The sequence below is a fragment of the Protopterus annectens genome, chromosome 1.part1, assembly GCF_019279795.1.
Source record: "Protopterus annectens isolate FY-2018-M chromosome 1.part1, PAN1.0, whole genome shotgun sequence".
NCBI classification, from domain to species: Eukaryota; Metazoa; Chordata; order Ceratodontiformes; family Protopteridae; genus Protopterus; species Protopterus annectens.
In genome coordinates this window covers 716,534,603-716,552,369 of record NC_056726.1, presented here as the reverse complement: position 1 = coordinate 716,552,369, position 17,767 = coordinate 716,534,603, and positions in this window count along the sequence as shown.

Genomic DNA, 17,767 nt, shown 5'->3' with positions numbered 1-17,767 from the left:
TGGTAATGGAACAGTGCTGTTAGCCTATCTGTGTAGGGTAGGTGTTTGGGGTTTGGGGTAAGGCCTTAGCGTTTGCAAGACCCTGGTATGTGGAGTCTACATGGTCTGTGGTGTGTAGGTTTCTGGAGTTCTCATGTAATTTTGGCTCAGAGGTGTCCATTGCTTGGGTTTTGTTTTGTTGTGTTGTGTATTTGCAGGTGATGTTTACTGACTCCTTACACTGCCTGGCACCTATGTTACTGCACAATCTGTTCTGGTGTGCATATTCTCCATTTGACTGGCCAGTGGTTCCATTTCCCCTTATATGTGTCTCTTTGACCTTCTGTAGTCCAGTCACAGGCTTTGGCCACAGTGGCAGCTGCTATGTATTTGTAATTCTGATGTGGATGGGGTACATGCCCTTACATCACACACAGGGTTGTGGATGCCACACCTCTGAGTGTACCTATTTAGCAGGTTGTCCATCATTGCACCACACAATTTGCTGTGGTCCTTAAACGGTGTGTGTTCCTATATGTTATTATGAGGCTACATGTGAGCCTAGCTGTCATACCATTACAGAATGACATCTGGACAGACCCAAATATGACAGACAGACAAAGGCCCACACATGGGGACAGGGTGTTAATAATGTTCTGCCAAATATAGACAGTTGGAAGATCCATTTGGTAATTGCTTATTTGCTCGTATGGGTTTGATGTCTGCTTCCTCACTGTCTGCCATTGTTGTTTTGACATGACCCTTTCTTGTTTTGCAAATAGTTGGCAGGCAAATGCAATGTTAGGACAAGCAGAACAGATATACAAGGCATACTTGTGCTCCTTCTGTGACAACATGTTTCATTCCAGGGGTATGGCTGTTGGCCAGTGACATGTTGTCAGTGCTGACACAGAAAGGTGGCAGCCTTTTATACACTGGCAGTACACTGACCTTTAGGTACTTGCTGTCTTACTAGGTAACATACCTCTCAATGTCTGAGAGCCAGACATCTGGACAAAGCCATAAGTGATTGGGGAAAGATGCCTAAATATAGGGACCATTTTTAAGTACTGGCCTTACAAACCTAGAAAGTTGATTGAATAACAGGTTTTGCATTAGCATGCATGTTTCTATAGGATAAGAAGTCTGACACTACAATCTGTCATTATTTTCTGACTATAGTCTTGCATGCTTTGCCAATGAATTGCCAGACAACCACTATTTTGTGTTACTCTGGGCATTCTGCAATAGGTCTGTGCAGTTGAGAGGTATGGTAGGCACAGTGTAGGTTACTCTGAGCTGTGTACTGTCCATATGTGGGTTCCCCTGTCCATGACCTGTACAGCTTTCCTGCATTAACAGATATTGACATCTGGACAGTGTGTACAACTCCTGCCATAGGTATAGCTGATATGCAGAATACTTGGTACTGCAGTTCTTGGAACATGGCCCTATCAAAGACAGCACTGTACCTAGGCCAATACAAAATAACAGCTGAGAGTAAGTGCTGGCCACATCCTGACAGTATTAACCACACATATACATAGGTTCATAGGTTCACAGGTTCATAGGTTGGTACTAGGCTACCAACCCTAGGGCCTCTACAAGCCTAGCCATAACAATTCCCTGGCTATTTCTTCCCACACTATTTACTTCCCTGGACCCCTTCTAGCAGGGGAACTGACGTGATCCCCGGGATGAATTTCCTTTCTCCCATCCAATCATCAAGGTTCCTTTTGAAGAGGGCCAAAGAGGTGCTCTGCTTGACATGTATGGGCAGTCTATTCCAGAGTCTGGGGAGTCTCTGAGTCAGGAATCTATCCCTCCAGCACGTTTTGTTTATTGTGATGACAAGGTTTAGATCCCTGGAGCATGTGGCTCTGAGGGATTGGGATTTCTTTAAGTGTAGCATGTCCAACAGCTCTGGGTTTGACATGACCTTGTATGTTAAGCAGAGATCACTTCAGAGTAGATTATATGCAACAGAGTATAGCTGGAGTTTTTTAAGGTGGTCAGCATAGGGCATCTGCATTAGACCTGTGATTCTTTTAGTGAGGAATTTCTGCGGCCTTTCCAGTTGTTGGAGATGTCTTGAGAGGTACATACCAAATGATGCATTGTATTCTATAATGGGTCTAATGAGGGATGAGTACAGTTGGACAATTACCTCCTTTTTTTGGGATAAAAAGCCCTTAGTGATGAGGTGTGCCACATAGAAGGATTTCTTGACTGTTGTGGCAATGTGGTTATTGAAGGTGAGACCACTGTCCACCTGTGTCCCTAAGTCTCTTATCACACTTTTGGTGTTTAGTGTACTGCCACCTATGTGGTAATTTATGAGTACATGTTTTTCCCAAAGGGGATAGCTATACATTTCTTGGCATTGAGCTTGAGCCCATGGCTCTGGCACCAAGCATCTGTTTCTATAAGGCTATTTTGTAGAGTATCCGCATAATTTGGGGATTCAGTAATGGCTCCCAGTTTGCAGTCATCTGCAAACTTTGTTAGCTACAGTCCCTTAGTGTTGGCCTGTACTTCAGAGAAGTGAATGCCAAACAAGAGAGGTCCCAGGACTGAACCCTGAGGTACTCCACTTGTCACTTGTCTGGAGCTGGATTTGGAGTCAGCTACTTTTATAGTGTGGGTTCTGTCAGTAAGCCAGTTGGCAACCCATCGAGTGACGTAGGGATTAATGCCCAGCTTAGTAAGTTTCTCTACGATTCCAGAGTGGGGGATGGTGTCAAAGGCCTTGGCAAGGTCCAGATAGGCTGTGTGGACTGCCTTACCCTTGTCCACGGCTCTAGAGTCTGATTCAAAGAAGTCAGTCAGGTTCAGGAGACAGGATCAGGCCTTTACGAACCCAAACTGGGTGGGGTTCAGTGTTTTAAGGTTGCCAATGTCTTTATTTATAAGTTCCATGATAATACGTTCCATGGCCTTGCAGATCAGGCTCATCAGACTGATGAGGCAGTAGTTCCTGGGATCCAAGGTGGATCCTCCCTTGTGGAGTGGGATAACTGTAGCTGTGCGCCTCTCAGTGGGCATGAAGCCTGAGGTGAGGGTATGATTAAACATGACACTTAGGTGAGCTGCCAGTTCATTTTGTAGTTCATGTAGTACACGGCCTGGGATGTCATCTGGTCCCATGGTGCTGTATTCTTAGCTTTGGAGACTGCATTTTTTACCTGTGTGGCCATTATTACTGGAATTTGGCAATCTTCCGGTATTGAGATGGGCCATTTAGGGGGTGAAAGGATGGGGAAGTTGGCACTGAATCGATCTGCCAGGATATTGGCAATATCCTTGGGATCAGTATATTTAATGACATTCTGTTGTAGCAAAGAGCAGATCTGAGCATTGCCATTTAGACTCTTGACATAGCTATAGAATGCTTTGTGGTTGTCTTTGGAATCTTTGGCAATTTTATTTTCATAACTAGCTTTGGAGGATGTTTTGAGGGATCTCAGCTTCTTACTGAGGCTGGTAAGGGAGTTTTTTGCATCCTGGGATTTTCCTCTTTTCTACAGCAGTTTCTCCCTTTTGTTGTAGTTTGTTTATGGCAGGGGACCACTAGATTGGCTTCCTTTTTTTGGAGGAGAGCATCTTAGTTCTATTTGGGATGGCACAATTCATGCATGAGTGGATGTGCTCATACAGTGCCTTAGTGTAGGACTCAAGAGTCAAACTTTCAGTTCCCATCTGCATGGGTGTCATGAAGTTTGCAACTTCTGACTTGAGTAGCATGACATTGGCTTTGGAGACGTTTTTGTATGGAGGTTTCCTTACTGGGGTGGGGGTGGGATGTGGATGTTAAGGGTGATTAGCTTATGGTCTGACCTGACCAATGAGGGGCTGGCTATAGGTGTGGAGCATCGATTTACCATGTTGGTAATGACCAGCTCTAGGATATTGCAGCCCCTGGTGGGACTATGGATTAGTTGATCTAGGGCATTGGAATGTATAAATTTCAAGAACCGTTTTGCAAAGGTGTTGGTACACGAGTAGTTTTCCCAGTTAATGGCAGGGTAGCTGAAATCACCCAGTATTAGGGTGTTTGGTTGTATATTAATATTTTTAGAAAAGTGTATTGAGAATCTTGGGGCATGGTGAGGATATGTAGCAAACTACAGTTTGGATTGCAGTTTTATCTGGTGTTAGTTGCACCTGGAGAATTTCAGATGCATTGTGTTGGGCAACTAAGCCGGTGGTGTGAATATCCTTGGTGAATATGGACACTCCTCCACCTTTAGTTTTTTGATCCTGGTTTAGTGGCCGAAAAGTGTGGTAAGAGTTGTAGCCTGGTATTGCAGGGGTGCTCTCTGGAGCCTTGAACCAGGTCTCAGTTACTGCACAGATATCGATGTTCTACATTTTAGGAGTGCCTTGAGAGAGTGAATATTGAGGTTTAGACTTCTAGCATTGAGTAGCATTATCTTCAGATTTTGCATGCATGTGCCTGTTACAGTGGTGGTTTTGTCCTTTGAACTTTGCCTAAAAAAGGCACTATAGGGGTGGCAAGAGCCTTAGCAGTAACCTGAATCCCAGGGGCGACAGGTGCAGACCATCTCTGCCAAAGCATTGTAGTCTGTTGATCATGTCGTCCTAGGCAGACAGATACTGGATCCCCTTTGAATGACACCAGAAGCTTAGCCAGTTGTTGAAGTCAATCATTTTGTCCTTGTATTGTGGTATCATTCTGGGCGAAGGCAGGATGCTATTCAGGGCTAGTGTCATACTTGTCTGGGTCACATGATCTGAGAGCTCTTCCATGTCTTTTTTCATGTAGTCCAGGGAGAACATCTCAAGTCATTCACTCCAACATGGACAATGACGGAGTCATATTTGTACTTGTTGTGGAGTGACTTGAGTGCATGAGTTATGTGGCGGATCCTGGCACCCAATTGGCTGCTCACTGTAATGTTCTCCTTGTTCAGCCTGGTGAGTGGGACATCAGTGTGACTGACTATAGAGTCACCTATGACTAAAGTGTTAGATACATTGTCTTGCCTTAGGGGCTGTTGCTGGATGGTACACTGGTGTTGTGAGCTATGTGACACTTTGGTTGTGATTGGTGTTTGTTTGCATTTCAGCTTCAGTGGTCCTTGTTGCTTGGGCAGGTTACAGTTAAGGGCCTCCGCATATGTGGATTTAGTGTTGCTATGTGTGGATGTTGGTGGTGTGAGTTTAGAAGGGCTATGTGTTGCTTGAGGTATAGTGTGGGTGTTAACCTTCTCCTCTTGACTGTTTAGCACAATCTTGGGTGTAGAGAGCTTTGCTTCCAGTTTGGCTATGTAAGTGCATCTCTCACAGGTTGTAGTGTTGGGTGGTAGGAGGAGAGGGCTGTCTGTGTACATGAGGTAATTGCTGCATTGCCCCAGTATGCCCAGATTCACCAGACCATACATAGCTCATTCACCCCTGCATATTGTGGACATGCAACAAGTTATCATGTTGATTGGGACAGCCCTGGCAATGTGTGCTCTGCTGCTATTTCCCTGCAAACATACATGTTACTGCATTTCTATGGGCACACCTGTCAACTGTACTCATTTGCACAGACTGTGCTGATATTTGGTTTACATTTTGGTTCCATTTACCATAGTAGTGTGCCTTGTCTTGGAAACTAGAGGCATATCGCTAAAGACCACAGGTCAGATTGTAATGGTATACAATTGAGTTTCAGACTTCTGACCCTTCAGAGCCTTACTGCAACTGCAAGACCTGCTGTGCTATCACTCTGTAAGTCTGTAGGGGGGTATTTCATCATTGTCACCATTTTTGGGCTTTGACAGACATTTCTTTATGGCTTTCTACAGCTGACTTGCTGGGTGAAGCTGAGGGGGTGGGTATTGGATCCCCACACTGATGTCCATGTCTGTGACCTGTGAACTCCAGTTAGTTGGCCCCCCACATATTCTGCAGTGGGATTTGGCACCTTGGGTACTACTGCATAGTGTGGGGAGGCCAGTAATGGGAAACATTTCCTGGTGTCCCACATAGCTGTCAGTTGTCTGCTGCTATTCCAGACGACCATCCCATTCCCTTGCATGCATGTAGCAATACTATAGATATGCTACCAGAACATACTAATCCATTCATTTATTGTTAAGAAGACTGACTTACCTTGTGCCTGCAACAGTTGTGAGGTGCTTGAGGGCTGCTTATGTCATATGCACGCAGTACACTGCCTATACATGGTAAGGTACACGAAGTGTGATGTGTGTGGAATCCATTTTAATATGTATGCAAGTCAGAGAGAGATGTCAGTCCCTGGGTCCCTACATTGTCAGGGTGTGTGCTATGCGTTGTCTTTTTGCCAAGGCCAGGGTGTGCTGGGCAGGCCTCCATCTGTCTACAGTAGCTGGTTCAGGGGTTTTCTCCTCCAAGTCCCTCTGTGCCTGTGGGGACTTTGGCAATGGTGGGGGACTGTGTGGCCCTTCCCCATGCTGTTCCTGCTGCAGCTGTTTCTGCAGGATCATATTGTGTAGCATGGCACATACTATGAACAAGTGTGCACATGTGGCTGGAGAGTACTGCAGGGCTCCACCAGATATGTTAAGGGACCAGAACCATGATTTGAGCATCCCAAACGCACACTCTATAATGATCCTGATTTGTGCATGTGCCTCATTATGCCGTTCTTGAGTGGGTGTGTGTGCATTCCTGATGGGAGTCATTATCCATGGTTCCAGTGTATAGCCAGCATCCCCCACCAGAGGGCCATATGGGATGTCCCCCCTGGCAAATCCCTGGTGCAGCTGTGAGGAATGCCAGGTGTGGGAGTCGTGATAGCTTCCAGGGCTGCCATTACACACATTAAGATAATGCCCTGGGCATTCCACATGACCTGGCAGTTGATGGAGTGAAAGCTCTTGTGGTTTAAGTAGACCCTACCCTGTTCACTCGGTGGTGTTTTGATGTGAATGTGCTTGCAGTCTGTGGCATCCAGTACCTCTGGGTAGTGTGCTGCACGGTGGAAGAGACATGTATTGCTGGTCCTCTCCTGACGGGTACTGGGGAAATAAATGTGCTCACCAGCATGTGATCACATGGCATCCAGGAATGGGTGGAGTACCCTGGATGCAGATGCCTCTGAGACCCCCATGATGTCCCCAGTAGGTCTTTGGAAAGTATGTGTAGCTATTGTTCTTAAGGCTACACATACCTTTGTATCCACTGGGATGGGTTCCCCTCTGTTGGGTCTGAGTCTGCGGTGAGGCCGGCACAGCTCAATGAGTTGTTGAAGTATGTCCCTGTCCTCTGTGTAGCGCTCTAGTATCACCAGATCATGTAGCCCCTGGTAGGTTACCCTGGATCTGAACACTCTTCTCCTCCTCCTCAGTCTGGGTGCGGTTGTCAGCATTATCCTCCTCACCGCTCTCAGCCTCTAGAACATACTGATGTGTCAAAGCAACAGCAACCCCTACCATTTTGTCAGTTAAAATTCCCCCTGAATGTGTACACCAATGGTGTAGAGTTTGTGGGAATAAACAGATTGTAAGGTATTTGCATAGTTTATACTGTTGTGCTGCAGATGCTGCCTGTATGATTGGCTGACTATGATACATTCCACCTGCCAGCTATATTATTTGTACTTGATTGCTTTAATTCTGCTATTTCTCATTTTTGTTTTTTGTTTGTTTTTACTTCCCATTTCCACCCCTTTTAAGCACTGCCCAAATGTGACCTGGTGTACACCACGCAAACCTGTATAGCTAAAGTAAACACTTTTAAGCAGAAATGGCCCTCCCCTGGATGTGAACACACTGCCCAATTCATGGAATAAAGAAATACAGCCTCAGGCACACCCCCTTGCTTAGCTGTGCTTAGCTAATCTCAAATGGAAGCTGTGGAACTTCAATGTACTTACACCAAGCATGACACACCCCATTGTCATGTCAGCTGATTCTCCTGCTTACACCACTGCCTTATAGCTCCTACATGGTTAGGTGCAGCCAGAGAATGGTCTCCCATTTTTGTGATTCAGTAAATTTTACTCATTTGCATATCCCACTGCCTTAGTCCCTTGTTACACCACTAGGCCAGAGCTTTTCCCCTTAGCAACCAGTGTTACCTGTTATTGTTTTGATTCTGCATGCTATGCACTATAATGGCAAAATGCAGATTTCACTTAAAATTGTCTTTTCACATTTTTTTTATTTTCGGCACAATCTCGTTTGTGTGCCACTACGCTATGCTTAAATGGCCGAAATTGGCCAAAAAAAAAACTTTGATTTTCATATTTTTATAACTCTTTTCCATGCCAATGGCCATATTTTTGGCAATTGGCATGCCTAATGGTTTTAATACATGCTTTACTTTGAGCTGTTATGCCCCTGTTTTGATTTTTGCAGAAATGCACAAGGTTAGTAACTGAATACATTTCTGCAATGGGCACTGTTCTGGCACAGATGCCTGCTTCACCAGAAAATGAGGTAATTAGCACTATTCAGTGGTCTCTGTGCCAGAATAATGCTGGCAGGCTAGTGCATGCCCTCAGCCTTGTTTACTGAACTGCTCAGCGGCCATATTCTGTGCAGGAGTTGCTGTACTATTCTTGCATGGGAAAACACGTTTATTGAATCCTGGGGTTTAGTTATTAAAATATTCTGATATTTTTTCATCATACACAGAAATACAGCTGTTACATTTAATAACGAACAAAATACATAATATATTTCAAAGTGTACATGACACACTGGATGCAGTTATGGTCCTAAACAATTATGCCTTTCCTGGCAACCTCCTACTATATATATAGCATATCCTAAACTGGATATAAATAATAAAATTCACAACATAGAAACCACAAAATGGAATGATATATATCCAGCCCATTTACATTATCAAATTCTGGATGAATTTAAAATATATTTTTTTATTGGACAAATGGGATTGCATCACCAAAAATGATAACTCACATACTTTTGGAAAGAGCAAAGAAAATTGCAATCTTTGCAGTGAGGAATAGCAGAGGTGCTATTGTACCTAAAACAGAGCAAATCAATGAAGTTTTTATGAAGAAATATGAGAAGCAATATATCTGGGAGGAAGAACATTTAGTTACTTTTAGCACCTTACGTCTACCAAAGCTGGCTGCATGACTAATAGAGAAACTAAACAGGAAATTGTGAAAGGGTGTGGATTTGGCAGCCATGGAGGGATTAACATCAGAAAAGTCACCATGATTACATGGGTTGATTGCAGCATTTTACAAAGTATTTATAAATGGAATTTGTTGCACAACTATTGAAATTTTCATGGATTGTGAGCATAAAGGAACTTTTTCGGGCTCACTAACATTGTTGAAGTATTTATGTTTACAAAACCAAATAAGGACAAGTCCATGCTGAACAGTTATTCAGGCCTATATCCTTGTAAATACATTTGAAAATCAATGCAAAATTCTTAGTAAACAGAATTATTTGTATATTGCCCCAATTAATTTTGAAAGAAGAACAGGGTTTCATTAAAAAGAGTGGGTAGACTGAACCTGGTGTGAATCTGCTAAATAAACAAACATAGTGCTCACTACAGAACCTAAATGCAGGGGCAGTGCTATTTGGCCTCAGAAAGCAATGTTATTAAATAAAGTTTTTATTTATATGGAATAGTCTGGAAGTTATGAATCGATGTTGATAATGGGTGATGTGAATACACATATTGGGACGGACTGAACAGGATATGAGAAATGCCTGGGTCCACATGGGTGGGGCAACAGGAATAAAGAAGGATAGGCCATCCTATACTTCTGTCTGGCAAATGGCTTGATAGAGACCAACACATGGTTCAACAAGAGAGAAGTCACGAGATTACATACAAGAGTGGCCAACATGTAACTCGGGTAGACTTGCTCCTAGTAAGGAAAGAGCTTTGGGGGGCAGAATCAGTAATTGCAAAGTCATCTCCCAAGAAACAGTCGGCCCACAGCATAAACCACTGGTTGCTCCAATCATCTGCAAGCAGTTGTGAGAGAAGGCTCTAATATCAATAGAGACCAGGCTGATGACCTGGAAGCTGACTACAGAAAAAGCACTAGAGTTCAGGGAACTACTGAAGGCACTAGCACCTCAAGAAGAAAAGGAAATAAGTTGAAGGGAAGAAGAATTGTAACTCCTCATGTATAACAACTACAGAACAGCTATGTGACTGAGCCACATTTGGAAATAAGGTACATAAGAAAAGCTGATGGTGAAATGCAGAAGTCCAGGAAGTCATCAAAAGAAAGAAGGAGTGCAGGAAAAAAAAACCAGGAGATAGAAAAGATGGACCAGGCTAGGAAGGAATACTGGTTAGTTAACAAATAAACTAAGAAATAAGTTGCAATAGCGAAGAACAAAGCACCAGAGGCACTCTACCAGCTTCTAGAGAGTTAGTCAGTAGATGGCACAAAAAACTATATCAGGTTACAAGGCAAAGACAAAAATATAAAAAAAGACAGTCAGATGCCCTTCATTAAGGATGCTAGCAATAATCTGCTTGTCAGACCACAGAACATCAAAGGCAGATGGAAGGAGTACTTCCAGCAGCTTCTGAATTAAGAAAACCTCACAGAAGCTGTACTGCCCCAGACAAAGCCTACGATGACAGAAGAGGAGGAACCCACCAGAGAAGAATTAAGAAAAGCATTAAGGAAATAAAGTCAGGGAAAATGACAGGCTCAGATGAGATCACAGCAGATATGATAAACATGTTAAGTGAAATAGGGAAAAATGGCTCCTGACAATACTCACAGCCCTGTGAAGAGAAAGAGGCATGCCATATGACTGGAGAACAAGCATACTAGTGCCAGTGTTCAAGAACAAAGGGGACATTTACAACTATAGACAGTACAGAGGTATCAAATTCCTGTCACATTGCATGAAAGTTCTGGAGAGGGTGATTTTGTAAATGAATACAGAAAGTAGTAGAAAGTAAGATATGAAATGAGCAGTTCAGATTCAGAATAGGATGCAGCTGAACTGATTTGATGTTTGATGTGAGACACATAGTTGAGAACAAGCTAGAAATTAGGAAAGAGTTCAACTGAGAATTCCTAGACTTTGAGAAAGCATATGACAAGGTCCCAAGAAAACTGATTTGGGCAGTACTGCAGTGGTTCAAAGTCCCAGAAACAATGGTAGACTGAGTGCAAGAAGGTATATACAATGACTCAATGGCTCAATTACAAACAGTGCTCTGTCTCACAGAGGGGATCTCAGTGGGAGTGGATGTGCATTAGGGTTCAATTCTGACTGCACTGCTGTTCATACTGGTGATGGACTACATTACAGAATGGATTAGACTGGACAGATCAACAAAGTTGTTGTATGTAGACAATGTGACATTGCAGGTAGACTTTGAACAAGAACTCCAGCAAAGGATAATAGGATCACAGGAAGTTCCAAGGCTAATAGCCCTGGGGCCCTTGCAAGCCTATCCAAGTTCTAGCCTTATTTCAACCATCACCACAAATTGCCCCAAGAGGGACACAGGTGGAACCCCCATGGTGAATTTATGGTTACCTATTCAATCATCCAGATTGTGTTTGAAGAGAGTCAATGAGGTGCTCAGTTTGACATGAAGTGAGAGTCCATTCCAAAGGTGTGGCAACCTCTGGGAGACAAAGCTGTCCCTCCAGCAGGTTCTATTAATGTCACATACCAGGTTAGGGTCTTTAGAGCGAGTAACCTGTGTATCATTTGACTTGCAGATATGCAGCATTTCCAATAAAGCAGGGTCATTGTTTGCCTTATATGCAAAGCATAGATTGCCCCTGAGTAGTCTGTATGAAACAGAATAAAGTGACAGTGATTTCAGATGATCCAAATAGGGCAGATGCTGAAGACCTTGAATTTTCCTTGTGAAGAACCTCTGTAGTCTCTTCAATTGCTGCATGTGCTTGGAAAGGTACATACCAAAAGGGGCATTGTACTCAATTATTGGCCTGATGAGGGAAGAGTACAGAGAGCAATAACTTCAATTTTTCTGGATGCAATGCCCTTACTTATGAGATGAGCAATATAGCATGCCCTTCTTACCACTGTGGAGACATGGTGATCAAAGGTAAGGTTATTGTCAGCTTGTGTGCCCAGGTCTCTCAGCACTGAGTGTGTACTTAGGGTGTTGTTATTGATGTGGTAGTCAGCAGGAACATCGCACTTACCAAAAGTGATGATAATACATTTTTTTTGCACTGAGTTTAAGGCCATAACATTGGCACCAATCATTTATTTGTGTAAGACCATCGTGTAGGCTGTTGGACGGCACAATGGTTCACCGGTAGTGTTGTCACCTTACAGCAAGATGTTCTCTAGTTTGATTCTTGCCTGGGATGTCTTTTGCATGTCCTCCTAGTGTTCATGTGGGTTTTCACTGGGTGATCTGGTTTACTCCCATGTTACAAAGACGTGTCTAGAGCATTTCTTCCCAGGCTTCTGCTGAAAATTGGCTTCATTCCAAATCGGACTTTCCTGGTAAACAAATGTTAAATAAACATATTGATATTTTTTGGAGATTCTATGACTCCCAGTATGCAGTCATCAGCAAACTTTGTCAGCCACAGATCTTAAGTTTTAGCTTGTACGTCATAGAGATAGATTCCAAACATAGAGGTGCCAGGACTGACCCCTGTGGAACACCACAGGTTACAGGTCTACTGTTGGAGGTGGATTCCCCTATTTTGACTATACGGGTTCTATCAGTGAGCCACTTAGTGAGCCATCTAATGACATAAGGGGTGATACCTAGCTAGGGGAGTGTGTCAATGATGCCTGAGTGGGAGATAGTGTCAAAAACCTTGGCTATGTCTAGGTAGGCTGTATGCACAGATCCCCCCATCCATGGCCTTGGTGACTGTATCAAAGAAGTCCACAAGGTTTAACAGGCATGATCTCCCTTTGACAAATCCAAACTGAGTAGGGTCAAGTGTTTGAAGTTTACCTATGTCTTTGTTGATAAGGTCCATGATGATTCGTCCATGCCCTTTCAGATTAGGCTAGTCCGGCTAATAGGTCTATAGTTCCTGGGGTCAGTGGAAGCAACACCTTTGTGCAAGGGGATAACAGTGGCCATTTTCCATTCAGCTGAGATGAAGACAGAGCTTAGACTATGATTGAAAAGAGTACCCAGTGGTGTTGCTAATTATTGTATGAGCCCAAGTAGGATGCAACCTGGGATGTTATAAGGTCCCATAGATGCTGTGTTTGGCCTTAGAGAGAGCGTTTATGACCTGTTCTTTAGGTAGAGGTATTGGGCACATGTTAGGGATGTCATGGTGTACTTGTGGCAGGGACAGGGGGTTGAAGTTTTCACAGAACCTGTTAGTTAACAGATTAGCTAGGCCCACAGGCTCAGTATATGTAGTATCATTAACTACCAGTTCAGCACATAGCTGGGGCTTTTCTTTTAGGTTATGAATGTAACTAAAGAATGCCTCGTGGTTGTCCTTAATTGAGGAAGCTAATTTGGATTAGTAGTTTGCTTTGGAGGACTTCACAAGAAGTCTTATTTGCTTGCTTAAACTGAGCAGGGAATGTTTCCAGTTTTTAGTTCACGCCCTCTTACTCTTAGACAGCAGTTTCTTCCTCTTATTGTAAAGCCTGTTAATGGCAGTGGTCCACCAGGCAGGTTTGCTCTTCTTTGAGGAGATTGTTTTGGTCCTATCAAATACGGCCAAGCCAATGCAGTTATACAGGTGTTCGTATAAAGCACTGATGTAGAAATCGACATAGCTGCCAGCTCCATCTGAGAGGCAAGGTGCAGTAATGCTATTTATACCATCCCATAAAAGGTTATAATTTGCTTTGGAGAAATTTTTTATTTTAGTTGCTGCTGGTGGGGGGGGGGGGGGTCAGTCATGACAGTTACTTCGAATGAGACCGATTTGTGGTCAGATCTCACTAGGAAGACCTCACCATGTGGGTGCTACAGTGGTCCTCCATATTGGTAAGCACCAGTTCAGGATGTTGGCACCCCTTGTGAGGGTGTCAACTAGCTGGCCCAGTGCATTGGTGCTAACAAAATTGAGGAACCTTTGGGCGAGTGAGTTAGAGCATGAGTAATTTACCCATTCAATGGATGCGTAGTTAAAGTCGCCCAAAACCAGGGTGTTTTGATGTATCTTGATAGACTCAAGTAGATCCAAATAGGCAGAGTGGATGTCCTGACTCATGGAGAGGTCCTGAAGTACCTCCAGTGAACCATACTGTTTAATCACTCTGGAGGTGTATTTATCTTTAATGAATATCCTTTAGTTTTCATACCTTCGGTTTGTGGTCTGAATGTCTGGAAGGAGGTATAACCCGATATGGTTGGAGTATTCTCTGCAGCCTTGAACCAGGTCTCTGTGACTGCACAAATGTCTAAGTCTTCCAAGATGAGGACTACTTCCAGTGAGTGCAGTTTCATGTTAAGAATCCTAGCATTTAACAGCATAAACTTGAGGTTGTTTTTAGATGGAGTTTTTATGTTGGGAATTTTGTCCTTGAGACGGATGGTATGAGCCTTAGCCAGTAGCCAAAATCCCAGGGTTGACAGATGAAGACCATCTCTGGCAAAGTATCCAGGTCTGTCGATCATGTCATCCCAGGCTAACAGATACTGTATCCCCTAAAAATGACACCATAAACAAGGCCAATTACTGAAGTCAATAATTTTCTGTTTGTATTGATGCATCATTCTAGGTGAATGTAAAATGCTGCTCAAAGCTAGTGACATACTTGCCTGAGACACATAGCCCGAGAGCTGAGTCATGTCTAGCTTCATATAGTTCAGAGAGGTATGTCTCAAGTCATTCACACCAACATGGACTATGACAGAGTCATAACAGTACCTGTTTTTGAGAGACTTCAGTGCATGTGTGATATGGTGGATCTTGACACCTGACACACAGCTGACCGTGACCTTCTCCTTATCCAGCCAGGTGAGAGGGACATCTGTGTGTCTCACAATGGAATCACCTATGATTAATATGTTTCGTTTTGTGTTTTAGTTTAAGGACTTGACAGGTGAGACACTGGTGTGACAGCTATTATGTGTACTGTGTTCTGCAGAGGAAGTATTATGTGTAGCGTATTTGTGTTTGTCTTTGGGAGATCTCTGGTACTTAGGTATGTTTCTGGTGAGAACCTCCGCATATGTCCTTATATGTGATGTGGGGAATGGAATACAAAACTGAAGGCACTTGGAATGAAACCAAGTGCAGATAAGACAGTTCTATAGGCAGCAACTGGAGGAAATGAGAAGGAGCAGAGAATTCAGATAGAAGTGAAAATAGTGGGCCAGGTTAATAGAATCAGATATCTAGAAGGAATTGTTGAGTAGACAGGAAGTCTAAATGAGGACCTCAAAGCTAGAATCAGAGGGCCTGCAGCCAACTGGCACAGTGTCAGGTGTAGTATATGACAAAAAATGCCAAAGAAGCTGAAAAATAAGGTGTACAAAACAGTGGGGGTGCTACAGTGGTCCCCCATATTGGTAAGTACCAGTTCCAGAATGTTGATACCACTTGTGAGGGTGTCAACTAACTGGTTCAGTGCATTGGAGCAAACAAAATTGAGGAACCTTTGGGCAAGGGAGTTAGAGCTCACTTGCAAGTGAGTTACATAAAACTTGGTCAGTAAAGGCAGAGCAGTTGAGAAAGCTATAGGTGATGGAAATGAAGTACCCGAGATGGGTGATAAGATGCACATTGTGGGACAGATGAAGAAATAAGGACATCAGATCAGAAGCCAAAGTAGCTCCAATTGCTGAAACAGTCAAAGAGAACAGATTATGGTGGTTTAGGCACATGTGCAGAAATGCTGAAGGCAGTTGGTGAAGAAGATTCAGGAAAGACAGGAAGAAGGCAAGAAGAAATTAGGGCATCCAGCAAAGAGATGGATTGATTGTGTGAGAGAAGGTTTGTGACAGTCAGGCATGAGTAGAAGTGTAGCATTAAATATAGAGAAATGGCAACAGTTGACACAATACCCTGACCCCATGCAGAAAATGGGAAAAGGGGGTTGATGATGATGATGGTGATGATGATATAAACTTCCCACAATAATTCATTGCATAGCTCTAACTGTTATACAGCAATCTTAAGGGAGTAGTTTCTACAAACAGATATTAGTCCAGTACAGTCAAACTTACTAGGGTTATGAGGAAAGAGTGACGCCTCGCCCAAAGCTATTTATGTTGTGACCAGTTTTTTCATTCAGTATTTAAACATTAAAACCCCACATACCAAAACAGTATAGCAACCAATTAATTTCCACATGGTTTACAAATGATTATGTATGTTGGATAGCAATGTGTCTCCAGACTGTCTATCAATGAAGGAAAAACACAAAATTTACCATTATCAAGCTACGCTAAATTTATGCTGGAGAGATATAAGGGGAGTTCTGAAAATGTTAGTAATAAAATACAGGGACCTAGGAATTATTATGAAAGCTGACCTTGAAGTATTATTAGATGCCAATGTTAAGCCACTCTATGAGAATCTGAGAGACAAGATACAGAGGTGGAAAGGTAAAAAGATTATTTTCCTCACATTTGCCACAGTTTCAGAAATCATGGTATTTAAATACATTTCAACAATTAGCCCAAGACTGTATTTGGGGTGGCTCCCATTTCAGATTACAGAGAAAAAAAAACTTTTCCTACTCCCTGTCTGCTAGATTTCAAATGATACCAAGAAGCAGTGGCAAAGAAGTCAATATATTACAGCTAAGCTGTATCCCAGTCCACTACAAGTAAGGTCTGAAAGTATCCTCCGAAAAGAAGAGTGGAAACAAACTACTATATTTCACGGTACAAAAGTATGGGTTCTAGGGAGCATACCAGACACAACTGGGGGGTCCAAAATTCCAGATCCCTAAATGCCCCATATTTTGGGACTCCTTGGTAATGGGTGTAAGGTGGGTTTTGGTTAATTAATAAAAAGTGAATAGTTGACTACAATATGCTGAAATCTGAAGCATCTAGATTGAGAATTTTGTGGTGGCAATATTACCAACTTGGAGACCTCTTACAGTTTTAGAATGCAGGAAATGTTTCATAATGGACCTGTGAGACATAGCCTCAAGACAAAATCTTTAACTTAAAAAAATATAATTGGTGGCTGTAAATAAGTATCTTCTATAAGAACCAAGGTTATATAGAGAATAATTGTCTGGAGGAAGTTATTGAGAAATTGAATAATATTTTGCATCTTATAAATGACTCAGGAACTTGGAATGCAATGTTACTCTTACATTATAACACAGGTGTCCCACCTATGTTGCAGTTCACTATGTTCAAACTCATCCATACTTGGCTAAAATCCATATTAAGGTTTTCAAAATAGGGTGGACTACCTCCTCTGTCTGCTGAAGCTACCATGCAATAGACATTGCTTCTAAGCATATAATATGGGATTGTCTTCATTCTTGAAAATGTGGGTACAGAGAGGATGTTCACTGATTGACCAGAAAGTTATTAACAGACAGAGATGGCATATGTTTTGGCTGCTGGCGTTACCTCCCCTATGTAGTGTAATTCATAGAAATACATTGATATGTTTCAGGACTGTCTTGTCTTTCATTAGTTACTTATTTAAAGTGTGTAAAGAATACCTGTAGCACAATGCACCCAATTTATCCAAACCATCACTAGAAATATGAAAAAAGACCTGCAAGGGGCCAATGAAAGAGAATGGTCAGAGCATTGGATGCTATTTTTACAAGTTGTGCACAACCCCGCCTTTCTTTATTTTAAGTAAAAAGAACACTCAGAGGCTATAACGTTCTCCTGGTCATAAAGCAAGGTGATATACTGAGCTACT